Below are 14,327 nucleotides of genomic sequence, written 5' to 3' on the forward strand. Positions count from 1 at the left end.
GTGGTTTTGGTGTTACTGTTTAGATTTGTTTTCCTTCTTTTTTAAAAAATCATTCTTCTACCAAATCTCAGTATGAGAAGCAGTCAAGATAAACAGAATCAATAAAATATTCTAATATGCTCGATTATTTAATGATGGTATGAACTATAAAGAGTAACTGAGTGATACGGGAGAGTTAAAAAAATCTAAAGATTAAAGTATAGATTAGGTCCTCCAAAGGATTTTATCATGTTTACAGGCAGGCATAAAAGGCATTATATTAATAGAGGATCTGGTTTTAGTCCTGGCTTCATCATACCTTCTGTGTACCCCTATGGAAATATCTAAAGCAGGGGTTCTTACACTTTTTAAACAGGGGCCAGTTCACTGTCCCTCAGACCCTCGGAGGACCATTGGAGAGTGCAGGGCACATTCCACACAAGTACACTGTGGGCCCGGGACCAGTTGGCTGCTAAGCAGGACAGGCAGCAGCGGCAAAAACACCTGGGCCACATAAATGTCCTCAGTGGGCCGCATGTGGCCCGAGGGCCGTAGTTTGAGGACGCCTGATCTAAAGTAACAGAATTAAGTGCTACTAGTGTTGCTGTGAATACCTTACTATATAGTACTATCAGAATGATGCCCCTTGAAGTGCATTGGCTCTCAAACTTCCCCCTCTGCACTTGTATAGATAGATATGCTGAGGTACTCCAGTTTTTACAACAAAAGCACTTTATTTTGATTTACTATTCCATTAGGTTACTATGTCATCTCTTTTATTCCTTTTGTTATTATTTGGGTTTGGAAAGTAAGAAATAGAAATAGATTTTCCCCTCCAGAAAATCCCAAGTATTTTGTCATTTCACCTCTACATAGTTTAGTTTGCATCCCTAAAACATTCCAACTTTCCTTTATTTCCATAATGCCATTATTCGACTGAAATTATCAATAATTCATTGATATCATCTAATATCTAGACCCTACATTTCTCAGTTGTTTCAAAGATGTCTTTTTGTGGTTGGTTTGCTTGAATTGGGATCCAAAGTTTATACATTGCATTTGGTTGTTCTGTCTCTTAAATATCTTTTAAACAATACAGAAGACCCACTTCTTTACTACAATCTTGGAGTTTTTCTATTGTCATTGTTATTGAAAAACCAGATCAGTTATCTGACATTTAAGTCTATCTGTGTGTCTATTTATACCAAAATAAACTGTTTTTTTGAGACAGAATCTTTCTCTATCACCCCAGCTAGAATGCAGTGGTGTCATCATAGCTCACTGCAACCTCAAATTCCTGGGCTCAAGTGATTCTTTTGCCTCAGCCTCCTGAGTAGCACTGCAGTTGCATGTCACCACACCTGGCTAATTTTTCTATTTTTAGAGGAGATAGCATCTTGCTCTTGCTCTTGCTCAAGCTGGTCTTGAACTCTTGGCCTCCAGCAATCCTCCCTCCTTGGCCTCCCAGAGTGCTAGGATTACAGGCATTGTGCCTGGTTCAGAACAAACTTCTTAAAACAATTTTTAACATGAATCTCTGCTCATTAATCTTCCTTCATTTTTTGTTTTCTAGAGTACCATCCAATAGAAATATGATGTAAGCCACAAGTGCAAGCCATGTATATGATTTCAAATATTCTAGCCACATTAGGCATATAAGAAACAAGGTGAAATGTATTTTAATAATATATTTTATGTAATCTAATATATCCAGAATATGATCATTTCAAAATGTTATCAATATAAAAATTATTAATGACCTATTTTATGTTCTTTTTTCCTACTAAGTCTTCAAAAGGTGCTATTTTACCCACACAGCACTTCTCAATTTGGGCTAGCCACATTTCAAGTGGTCAATGGCCACATGTGACTAGTAGATTCTGTATTGAGAAGGGCAGGTCCAGAAAATAAAGTCCTAACTCTTTAACCTGGCATTCAGTTACCTCCCCAATAGCATCCTTACTGTTCCAGCCTCATCACCTATTACCTCCTTACGTGAAACATTTAAACAATTGTCTCTTTTCATTGTGCATGATCCATAATTTGGTTACAATGGTTCCCCTTACTTATAACACCCTAGTTCTTTTCTTCTATAAGTTTTATCCCTCTTTTAAGACCTATCTCTTCCATTAAGACTTTTATGAATGGCCCAGTACTTAGAAATTACTTCTTCGACTTTCTTAGCAAGTCCTATGTATACTCCTCATTTGCACTTATGCCACAGTATATTGTTTTCTTTAGATATATGTTTCGATTGCCCACTTGGATTACAAGATTTCTGAGCACAGGAACACCTCTCATCAGAGAAATTAAGAACCAACTGCCTTGCCTCATTCTCTGGAGTTCTAATGATACATATTTATAATAGGGTTTGTTTCTCACTCTTATTTTCAGAGGGCAATTTATCCATTTTATGTGAAACTAATATAGGAGAAATATAAACTATGTTAGCATAGTGTTTGAGTACATGAACTCTGGAGTCAGACCACATAGGTTCAGTCCACACTCTGCCTCTTAACTGGCTATGTGAACTTGTTTACATTAATCAATCTCTGTGCTTTGGTTTCTTCCTCTGTAAAGTGGGAACAATAATAGTATCTCCCTTATAGATTTATTATAAGAATTAAATGAGATAATTGTGCCTGAAAGTAGTAAGAACTCAGTAAAGTTTAGCTATTATTGTTATTATGATTAATAGTGAAATATTTGTTGCTCAGTTTTGATATATTACACAATATTAAACATTCATAACAATATTTTAGGAATTTCCAAACAAAGCAAATAAAAGCCACAAACTACTGAATTGGAAAAATAAAATAAAACCCAAGTATTTATTGAACTATGCTTTTAGTTTGACTATAGTATAAATTAAAAGCATGGGCAAAATTCTCTTAGTTTGTGTCATCAGTATCTAACATAAGCAAGGTAGGCATATATTAATATTTGATTTGAAGATGATTGATCATGTACTATAGATATAAATATAGACATTGACATAGATATAGGTATACATATACATATAGATAGATATATCAGTTGAAGACCCTTGGTTCTAGTGATAGAAAAAAATTACATTGCTATTCGATTTATCATTTTAGTACTTGCCTGACGATAAACTAATGCCCATCAGACATTAATAAATTCTTAATTTGGCATCAAATTAGTAAATTGTGCTTCTCATTGATGGATAATACGTGTAATATACACAGTGTAATTCTGCTTATTATGTCCTATTCTTGCATTATATTTACTTGGTTCTTTTGAGTAGTATCATCACCAACTCTTCTTTAATTTCTTTCATCTTTATTTCTGAATTTTAGGATTTTCCTATCAGTGAAGTGTGCTATATTTAAGTGCCACAGGATATTATGGTTTTATTCAAATTAGATGATTGCCTCTAGAGCAACGTAGAATCTACTGGGAAGATAGAAAAACCACCAAGAATTAGCTAGTGATTAGATTTTTAAATAAAAACCAATGATATAGTACATATATAGCCTCCATTCACTTATTCACTCAATCAAAAAATATTTGTTCAGTGTCTCTTGGGTGCCCCACACTCTGGTATAAGAGACACAAGACAGAGTTGGCTATAGCCTTATTAAAAGCTTAGTTTTTCTGGGTAGACAGACATTTAAATAAACAACTAAAATAACTGTAGGACGTTCTATTCCAGAGGAAATATCAGGTGCTGTGACATTAATAACATGTAGCTACACTAACATGTAGACTAGATTACTTGAATGATTGAAATCCTTGAATCAAGATGAAGCTAATCCAGGAATTAAATTTTAAGTGCTTTGAAGGAAGGGAGAGGTGAATGGCTAAAATTAGAGAAACTTCCATTTTTTCTTTTTTGCAGAGAAGCGTAGAGCTTTAGACAGTATTTGAGAATCAGCTCTAATGAACAATCCTACCTCATCTTTTAGAAATGGTTTTCATTTTTGCTATTTTCTCTTTGTTGATTGTCTTACTTAATCTATTCTCTCCTTTGTCATTTCAGCAGTAGTCTTCATCAATGAACATTAATTGAATTTGTGCAAGGCAATGCACTAAGCAGGAGAGAGAGAAAGAGGTAAATACTTTTTTGCAGGTACCACACCTGTTGCTGTGTTTTTCTTGTTTGTTTAACTTCAGTTACATCAGTTCTTTCAAACTCATTGCAGACCTCTTAAAGGTCTTTATCTTATCTTGGATCTTTGTATTTTTCTATCTTCTTCACATCTGATGTTTTAATCATTATAAAAACCTGTTTAAGGACACTATGTCTAATGCATCCTCTGCTTCTTTTTAAGAATCATAATAAATACTGACTTGTTATTTTCTCCATTCACATCTTTAGTTCTTTCTTTTTGTTCTTATGACCACTCTGGCTTTTCTGTGCACTTTCCAGTTACCCTGAAATTTGTGATGATCTCTTCCTGTCATGTGAGGATATGTATTTATAGACAGATGTTCTTGGACTTACCATGTTTTACCTCCTGATAAGCCTGTTGTAAATTGAAAATACAATTGAGTCAAAAATGCATTAATACACCTAACCTACTGAACATTATAGCTTAGCCTAGTACATTAGCCAACAGTTGGGCAAAATCATCTGGCAACACAGTACACTGAGTATTAGCTGTTTAGCCTCATGATCACATGGCCGATTGGGAGCTGCAGCCACTGCCCAGCATCAAGATTATCTTACTGCATATTGCTAGCCCAGAAAAAGATGAAAATTCAAATTTGAAGTATGGTTTCTACTGAATGCGTATTGCTTTCACACCATGTAAAGTTGAAAAATTGTAAGTCAAACCATGGTAAGTTAGGGACTCTCTGTCATGTTTTTTTTTAAAGCATTCTCTTTCTCCGTTTTGTTTTTTAATACTGATTTTTTTTTTTTTTGGAAAAAAGTTTATTTTATTTTTGTCATGTAATTGACTCACAGAAGAAAGGTTAATCTGAAAGATCAAGGGGTGTTAATTTGTGGGTTAAAATGTGTTAAATAGTTGACATAAAGTCCATTTAAGTCAATTAGAGAGCATAATGAAGATGTTTCCAGGGTGTTACGGAACCTTTTGAAGGTAGTTTGGAATTCACTAGTGTATATTAGCTATGGCACCTGGCTACACATGCTATTGCATTCAGGTTTTTAATTTTGTGTAAATTCTAATGGATATGAATAGGTCAACATATTTAGAAGAAATATAACTTTATTAATAAGACTCATCTTTTATTATAAAAAGTAAATTAATGATTTAATTCATCATTAGCAAAATAGAAAACATAATTAGTAGCATTATTATGCTTGTTACTCATATATTGTTTTAAAATAAAATGTAACTGCACTGTATAACCATGAAAAAATTTCTGGTTTTAGTTTGTTTATTTTCTTTGCTGCTTTAAAATTAAAATTAATGTCATTATTATAGGTTTTTAAATACTAAGTACCTCATATAGAAAGGTAGAATTGATAAAGGCATATAAAATTTAATATGATCATTTAAAGAAATGATTTGTTTTCTCCTAAAATTACTTGATTATGAGATATTTTAGTGTTGCTTAATATCTTCAAGAATTTCAAAATAGTTAATGTTATTACACAGACTTTATTATATTCAATTTCAATAGTTGAATACAATTTTTATATGATGATAGCATTATTTATGATGAATAAAGCATTACAACTTCAACAGTTCAAATCCACAAGAGATATGGAGGTAAAAATCATGTTTTAAAAAATATTCTTCACTTAGCATCAGGATTAATATAGTACTACTTTTTATGACTTATGTCAGTTTACTAGTAATAAACACATTTAGCATTTCAGCTTCTTCTTACAACCTTGCAATTTAATCATTTAGAAACTGATGAAAAACAAGTCTTGTATGCTAAGGGATTTTTGCAGTGATGGATTAAATGCCAAAATAATGAAACCACACATCTTAAAAAATATACTGAAGAATAGATGTTTTCTGATGAATTTCCACAAAAATATCATATTTTAAAAATATTTTAAGCAATTCATAGTATTATTTTTTAATCTATTGTGAAAGCACCATGAGTCTAGTCTTTTGTAGCTCATTAGCAATTTCTTTAATGAGTTTTTTGGTGTGATAGATAGTTAAAGTAGCAGACAAATGACAGATTGTTTGCCTTTAATGATTTCCCTGTTTCAAGCCCATTACAAAGCAATTAGAAATCTGACAGGATTTTCACTCTGCATTACTGATCATCTAAAGTGATGAGGAATGAGAGGTGATGAATATTAATTGTATATTTTCATATGATTATCATAAATTATTACCTTGTCTGATGTGCTGCAGGTGAAGCAGGAGCATTAGAGAAAATAAGTCAGATATATTAATTTGAAAGACTATATGGTTTTTAAAAAAATCTTTGTAGTGTAAATCCTGGTCTGCGATGTTAGTCTCCTATGAATATTAAACTTATATTCATATCCATTATATAATTCACTATGAATATTAAATTATTTTTAGTTTTTAGTCTATATTTAGGGCAACTTAAATAAATTTTCTTATTTGAATACAAGAGCAGGAAAGATTATTCCATAGTACAATGTACATATATTTAAGTTCAGGATCTTAAAAACCTAATTTAGAAAGTGAGATATCAGTGAATTTTGTTAATATATGTATTACATATATCTATATACACATATCTATATAATATTCTGATATATCAATACAGAGAAAGATACTGTTAGAAATAGGTCTTATGTCAGTCTTAGGTTAAAGTCAGGTAATCCTGCAAAAGAAGAAGAGGTAAACTGAGAATGTAATCAGACGTAGAATGAGATTTTTCTAGGTCCTCTGTAACAGATCTTATGGTCTTAGCTCACAATATATCCTGGTTTCCTAGTTTCTTGCTTCAGGTAGATGAGGCTGAGCCTGTCATCAGGATGCAACTACTATTGTTACAACATTTGCTCCTGCCTTGGACTTGGAACAAATGTTGGTCCAGAAACTATTAATAGATACAGTAATAGTGTTTGGTACAGTAAGAATTGGCAAATGTAAGGCATTTGAAATGATTAGAAATATATTTGGACCAATTCTACCAAAGTAAATTAGTTTACATTTTAATATCTCTCTGATTATAGGTATTAATTGGTAATCAATACATACTGAGTTGAGTTGAATTTCACTTTACTAATGAGTCCTTCATTCAGTCCTGTCTTTTGGACTTTTTGCTGTAGTTTGCTTTGTGGAATACCATCTCTTACAGATGCATCCATCTTGGTTCCATCTTTATGGATCTTTATTTATAAAGAAGGTCATATCTATATGGTAACAGATTATAAATCAATAAAATGGATATTTTACATGCTGCATTGAAACCATTCTCCTTATTTTATATTCAATTTTGTGTCTTCTCTATTTATATATACTTAAAGTAAAAGTGCTAGGCCTTCACAAATGAATTTTTTTGTGTTCTGGAAAGTTGAGGAGAACTATCTGAAATTCACAACATATTTAGTCATGGAAAATTTACATATCATAATGAAAAAGCAAATTATCAGTAAAAGGGATTGAGTCTCTAGAATTTAGTAGCCCAATGTAACAATCTTTTTGCTGGCTAAGCTTCCCAACCATACTATTTACTTTCTATGTCTGATGACGTTCCAAGATTTTGTTTCTCACATACCACCAACTGACATATTATAGCTATATTAGTTTCCCCTTATCAGCAGTTTCAGTTAACTGTGGTCAACTGCAGTCCAAAAATAGGTAAGTACAGTAGAATGAGATATTTTGAGACAGAGATCATAGTCACATAACTTTATTAGACTATGTAGTTATAATTGTTTCATTTTATTAGTTATTGTTACTCTCTTACTGTGCCTAATTTATAAATTAAACTTGATCATAGGTATGCATGTATGGGGAAAAAACGTAGTATATATAGGATTCAGTACTATACTGTATGCAGTTTTAGGCATCCACTGAGAGACTTGAAACGTATTCCTTGAAGACAAAGGGAAGTCAATACTACTGTGTTTGACTTTTGGCCAAAGTCTCCACTTCTTTCTTTAGAGGCATTGATTTGGAAAACTTACATGTTTTTCTATGACAGAGAATGACTGTTCATAACTCAGTATACAGGATGGCATTGTTAGCAAATCATTATAGCTAAGGAAACAAACATGTCTAAATTGTAAATAACTGCATATTCTCTGATACCAACGAGTCTCTGGAATATTCTACCATGTCTAAAATGTTTCCCTTGGACAGTATAGGAGGCAAACCTAAATACAAAAATGGGGACTAACTTTTATAATCAACAAACACTTTCACATATTTTCTCATTTGATGAGGTAGGTAAGGTAGATACTATTACCATACATAAGGAAATAAGACTGGGAAGGGACAGAGGCAAGATTCATACTCAAGTCATCTGATTCCAAATCACTTGCATTTTCTGTCACATTACCTTAGCTTCCATATGTGAAAGCTCTTCTATTAAATGGCTAAAATTTTAGAAATAGAAGGGCTTTAGAGTTTCCCCTTTTATCAGTATCCCTCACTCCCATTTTTTAGACAGATAGGGAAAATGAACAGAAGAGAGTTTAGGATTAACCCTAGGTCTATCCCCAAACTAGGACTAGGGCTGGGCAAGGTGGCTTACACTTGTACTCCTAGCACGTTGGCAGGCCCAGGCAGGAGGATCACTTGAGACCAGGAGTCTGAGACCATGTCTCTACAAAAAATAGAAAAATTAGCTGTGTGTGATGGCTCACACTTATAGTTCCAAATACTTGGGAGACTGAGCTGGGTGGATCCTGGGATTTTGAGGTTGCAATGAGCTATGATGGTGCCACTGCATTGCAGTCAAGGCAACAGAGTGAGACCTGGTCTCAAAACAAAAAAACAAAAAAAAAGGAAAAAAAAGTCTATGACCAGAATTCCAAAACTTCTTGGCCCAGTTCCAGTAGTTTTTGCATTAAAGTGCACTACTTTCATGTTTCCTGAAGCTATAGGACAATTTTCTTTAGTTACTAAAATAAATTATTTATTACAGTTTGGGTTGGTAAATACAAATAATCTCCCCTTGCTGTTCTTCTTAGTTATAAAAACTTTTTTTAGTTATTAAATGGAGCCAGTTGTACCCAGCATAACTTTTTCATGATGTACCTCCCCTAAAAGTTCTGGAATGTTCTACAGAAAGAGGGAAAGAAAAGAGTGTGACTCACATGTGTTGAGAGAGCTGAAGATAGAGAGGTTGCGGGTAGTTACTCATCCCATTTTCTTCTAGTTCCCTCAGTGCAAGTAGTACCTTAGGGGTACTCTTCCCTTTCTACCCTAGGAATATCCATTATTGATTATTGCCTTGGTATTTAGGCTTAGGAAGGTAGTTAAAATCAAACAATAATTCAATGACCAAGCTTTTTCTTTCTAAGATATCTATAAATTATTATTTTAAATGGTAACAGGTTGAGAAAATAGGAATGTTAATTACATAAAAAGGAACAACAATTCTGGTCCAATGGACAACTCAGTTCAACATAGTGTTGACTCTTGCCTGATTCTCTAATATAAGCCAAATGTTTGATTTCCTTTCCCCACTGGGGTCTCTTTTCAATCATAGTCATGCTTCCAACCCCCTTGTGTACTCAGTCAGCTGGTCTTGTGACACAGAGACTTCTTTCCTTGAAAATTGGGTTGATCTCTTGACCCTACACTTTGATCTTTTTTACATTATCTCTCTTCTGTAACCAAATAACAGCTCTTCTTCACACTTTTTAAGTTTCAAGTGTTTTTTTCAGCACTTATATTTTAAATTCCACTCCAATATGTATTGCCCTTTCTAGCCATAGAAGATCTTTTTAATTCATTCACAAAGTGCTCACTCATTTCCTCTCAAAATTTCTACCAAAATTGGGTTTATATCTTGTTCCAGTGCAATATCACTTAGTTGAACTAACAAATCATTTAAAATATATAGAGAAAAGAGAGGTCAATAAGTTGGAGAGAAAACTAAGGGAATACATTTTTTAAATTTCAGAGATCTCAGGGACCTGATTTGATGGAGCTAAAACATAAAGGAAATCAAGATTCCTATCAGTCATCAATAAAGACATTGACTCAGTTCTGAAACAGATCCTCAAAAGAAAGGAGATGTGTCAGTAGCTTTTGGTTTAGCGTTAAAGCCAATTTTTAAAGTCCTTTCTTCATAAATCATTTTTTCCTGTCTTACTGAATTGTAAAATGAAATAAAAAGGTTTACAACATTGAAATAGATTACACTGTTCACGTCTCACTTGATAATATGACCTGTCATTCTATCATAGAAAGATACTAAGTTCATCTGGCATATTTGGCTCTTCAGCTACTATATTGGTTGTTTTCTAGTATTCTATATGCTTCTAGGTGTTACTAATTGATTGCTTAATTTGTTATTGCATGTTCCCAGGTTAAACTAAACTGTCTAATTACCAAAATCATTTCCCCTTGCTTTAAAGATAGGTATGTTTTCCCTTTTCCAGTCTCCAGTAACATTTTTCTATCATTTTGAGATGGTGAAAGCAGAGAGGAATAGTTAAAAGGAGTGGTAGGGAAGAGGAACAAGAAGGCATTCATTTTTCCTTTTGCAGTAGTTACATTGTCATTGTGACCTATTCTATTCTATGTTGATACTTTTAAATATTTGACTAATATTTTAGTTCATTTTTGAACTTCTTAAATTTTAAATTAACTATCCCTTCAAGAAAAAAGCTTACAGGCCTGTAATCCTAGCACTTTGGGAGTCCAAGGCAGGAAGATTGCTTGAGGTCAGACTTTTGAGACCAGCCTGAGCAACATAGCAAGATCTCATCTCTACAAAAAATCAGCCAGCCATGGTGGTGCAAGCCTGTAGTCCCAGCTCCTTGGGAGTCTGAGGCAGGAGGATCACTTGAGCCCAGGAGCGTGAAGTAGCAGTGAGCTACGATGATGCTACTGCACTCTAGCCCAGGAAACAGAGTAAGATCTTCTCTCAAAAAATAAATAAATAAATAAAGCTTACAAGCATTATATTCCAAAGAAATGTCCTATTTGTGGCAGGACACATAAGGCTATGCTGCTAGATAGCTCAGGTATAGGAAAAGGTCACTCTTTGCAGCCACTTGGATGAACAATTTTGCAAAGTACTGGGTTCTAATTTATGTTGCTTCTAACTGAATCAAGAAGACTTTGTCAAGATTGTGAAAATTGTGAAGAGGTGGCCATCAACTCAGTTTACACATCAAATTTACTGAAGATGGAAAATTCAAAATGGAAATTATAACTATTGTCAAATAAATAATACATTAATCATGTACAAGTTTGTAAGTATATATGAATTTGTATGTGTAAATTATAATGCATAGAAAATGAGACAGGAGACATATACCATAAATTTATGTGTCCAGGAACACAGTGTTGCTATGTTGCCTAGGCTGGTCTTGAACTCCTGGCCTCAAGTAGTCCTCCGACCTCAGCTTCCCAAAGTGCTGGGATTACCCTCCCACCTCAGCTTCCCAAAGTGCTGGGATTACAGGCATCAGCCGCTGCACCCAGCTTGCCATAGTATTTTTAGCGTGTTCATGTTGAATTCAGTTATGTTTGAACTTAATTGTTTATTTTTCACATTGGGGAATCCATGTTTAGTAAAAACATAATGATAATTATTTCTATCATTTAAGTAAATAAATGATTCCTCTTCAATAAAAGTAAATAGGATCGTACATATGTGTGATGAGGATGTTTCTGATTGTTTTTCCTCTTGTAGACTATTACAGCCATTATAGCACATAGTCTCTTTATCAAGGAGTGAGCACAAGGTGAGCCCCAGAACACTGTTTTATCATCTTATATTTGGCATCCTCCCTAGATGGTGATCTTTTAACATTCTTAAATTTTACCTGAGGAGAATATTACATAATAGTTATTGAAACAAATTGGAAGTACAAATTTATGTAATCAGTTTTGAAGGATTTGTTTCCCAATAATGGTTGAGCAACTTTGCTGTTCTGTTTTGCTTGGCTTGCAAGTACCTTTCAATAGATTTTAAACTTGACATGATGGCTCATAGAATTGATTCCCTCTTCAGCCCTATAAAATACATATTAAGCCCTTTAAACCGTAGATATAAAATTCAGAAGACTTTATCAGGGTAAGTAGTGTGTTGTTAGGATACCTGTAAACAGAAAGATTGTATTTTAATAAGGGAAGAGGAAAAAGGAAAGAGCACCTTGAACTCTTATTTAGCACACTGGTATAACGGTTTTCAGATTATTTATTCAAATAGTGGCTCCTGGATTAGCATTAAACTTCTGCTTCTTTGTGATCAACAGGGCTTTCAGCTTTCTAAGGTCAAGAGTTGCACTTAATGCATGTGAATAATAAACTTATGCAAAATAAAAAGGAATTTTCATGCTTGGGAGGAAAAGAAGTTTATGTGCTTTTTACCCTTACCTAAAGAATGCTGTCCATTAAAGTAATATAGACTGAAAGGACTTTTACCTGCCTTCATTTTAGAAAATTGACTTAAAAAACCATAAGATTTCCCATATAACATTTAAAAACTTTTATAAACCTGCTTAACTGCTACATGATAATCTTTTATTTCTAAAGAATTATATGCTTTTCTCTCTAAAAGGGGAGCTAAAGCAAGAGTTGAATAATCTTTTACCTATAAAATATGCATATTTATGAAAAAAGTGGATACATTTGAAAAATTGCATGTATTTTTATGTTCCTATTTACTTGTCACTATGGCAACCACCACACTGCCTAGTATTTATGTTGTCTAAGATTCAGAGCACCTTTTCAAAGAAATAAATATGTCAGAACCATGTATTGTATTTACTTTAGTGTTTAGAAAAATATTTATTCTAATGCATATTTTTGAAGAAAAATAGCAATAAATAATGCAAACTTCAGCCTGGCTTAAATGGTACCTTTTCCTACAGTATGTTTTTAAAATCCAAATAATTATATTTATTTTCTTTTCCTTATTATAAAAATCAGAATAATGAATAGAAGTAATGAATTTTTCAAACTCATGAGTTAGTCTTGAAATGTAGTCTGTTGATTTTCTTATTTTTATGACTTACTATTTTGATTCACAAAAATATCTGAAAATATGAAACATGAACACTTATAACCAAATATTTAATGCTAGCTACATATATCAGAAAATGTGAATAGTTTATATTTCTGGTTAAAGATGATTTTTAACATCAATGAATAAAAGATTTCTATTTTGTATTTGAAATGAATAACATGGTTACTATTATTTTTCTTAGTTTAATTATTTAAATCATTTTCTGACATGTGTGATACATAAATAGAATTTTTTTAGTGTTAAACATCAGAATGGAAATTGTGAAGCATAAAATCAGACATGTTTCATGTCACGTACTACCTGTTAAGAAAAACTGCAATATAGCATTTAAGTACAACAGAACAGTGAGCATATTGTCTCCAATACTTGTAAACAGGATGGATCTACAGTTTCACAGTTTATGTTGACAGCATCTTTGTGGGAAATGTAATTATCAAATGAATTATAACATGTCTTAGTATTAAGATTATTAATGGTAATTTTAATTGCCTTTTTCAAGATAATTGGGTATTTCCTTATAAGTATATGGGGAAGGCGATGTTGGGCTAATTAGATATTTTAAACTTAGTTATCTTTAAAATATCTAGAAATTTAATATATATATTCTATATTTTAGGAATTTCTTCTTTTAATTAAATGTTTTTCTAGGTAGGATGAAAATAATTTATAATCCATAAAATCTCACTGATTATTGCTTTATATTCCTCCTTGAGTAGTGATTAATATAATTAAAAATTTGAATAATGATAATTTTTAAAATTAAATATTCACTGCATTATTCTAAAATTACAAAATTAAGAAATAATATTTTACTCTACTCATGGGTGCTGTTAAATGGGCTTTCAGATTATATTTAATATAGTTTTAGAAATTGGTCAATTTCCAAAAAGCAATCAATTTGAAGATATACATCAACCCCCTTAAAATTGTTCGTGCACTTTGATCCAGGAATTCAACTTCTAGAACTTAAGAAACTATTCAATGGTATGGTCACAGGTATATGTATGAGAACCATGGCTTTATTTACATAAGAAGCATTTAGAACAACTAACTAGGATATTAAACAAATAATAAAAATGCATATTTTCAAAAAATATTTAATAACACAGGAATATTATCATTAAATGAACATAGCTGCATATAAACTATATATTTAACATGGTCACACCTTTGTTTAAAGAAAAGACTGTAAAATCATAGATGAAAGTCTAACAAAAAATAATGGTGGCTAATTTCAAGGATAGGGCATTTTTAAA

At 32.5% G+C, this 14,327-nt stretch overlaps 1 protein-coding gene across 2 annotated transcripts in view; it reads left to right on the plus strand.

Annotated features, from left to right (window-relative positions):
• DCDC1 (doublecortin domain containing 1) overlaps positions 1 to 14,327 on the plus strand; it is a 96,488-nt gene that overhangs the window by 1,031 nt on the left and 81,130 nt on the right. For both annotated transcript variants that reach the window (XM_076002054.1, XM_076002055.1), the window contains exon 2: positions 3,986 to 4,054. The gene's annotated coding sequence lies outside the window, so the exon portion shown is untranslated. The remainder of the gene's footprint in view (positions 1 to 3,985; positions 4,055 to 14,327) is intronic.

This window comes from Microcebus murinus, chromosome 4 (assembly GCF_040939455.1).
Source record: "Microcebus murinus isolate Inina chromosome 4, M.murinus_Inina_mat1.0, whole genome shotgun sequence".
In the NCBI taxonomy this organism is placed as follows: domain Eukaryota; kingdom Metazoa; phylum Chordata; class Mammalia; order Primates; family Cheirogaleidae; genus Microcebus; species Microcebus murinus.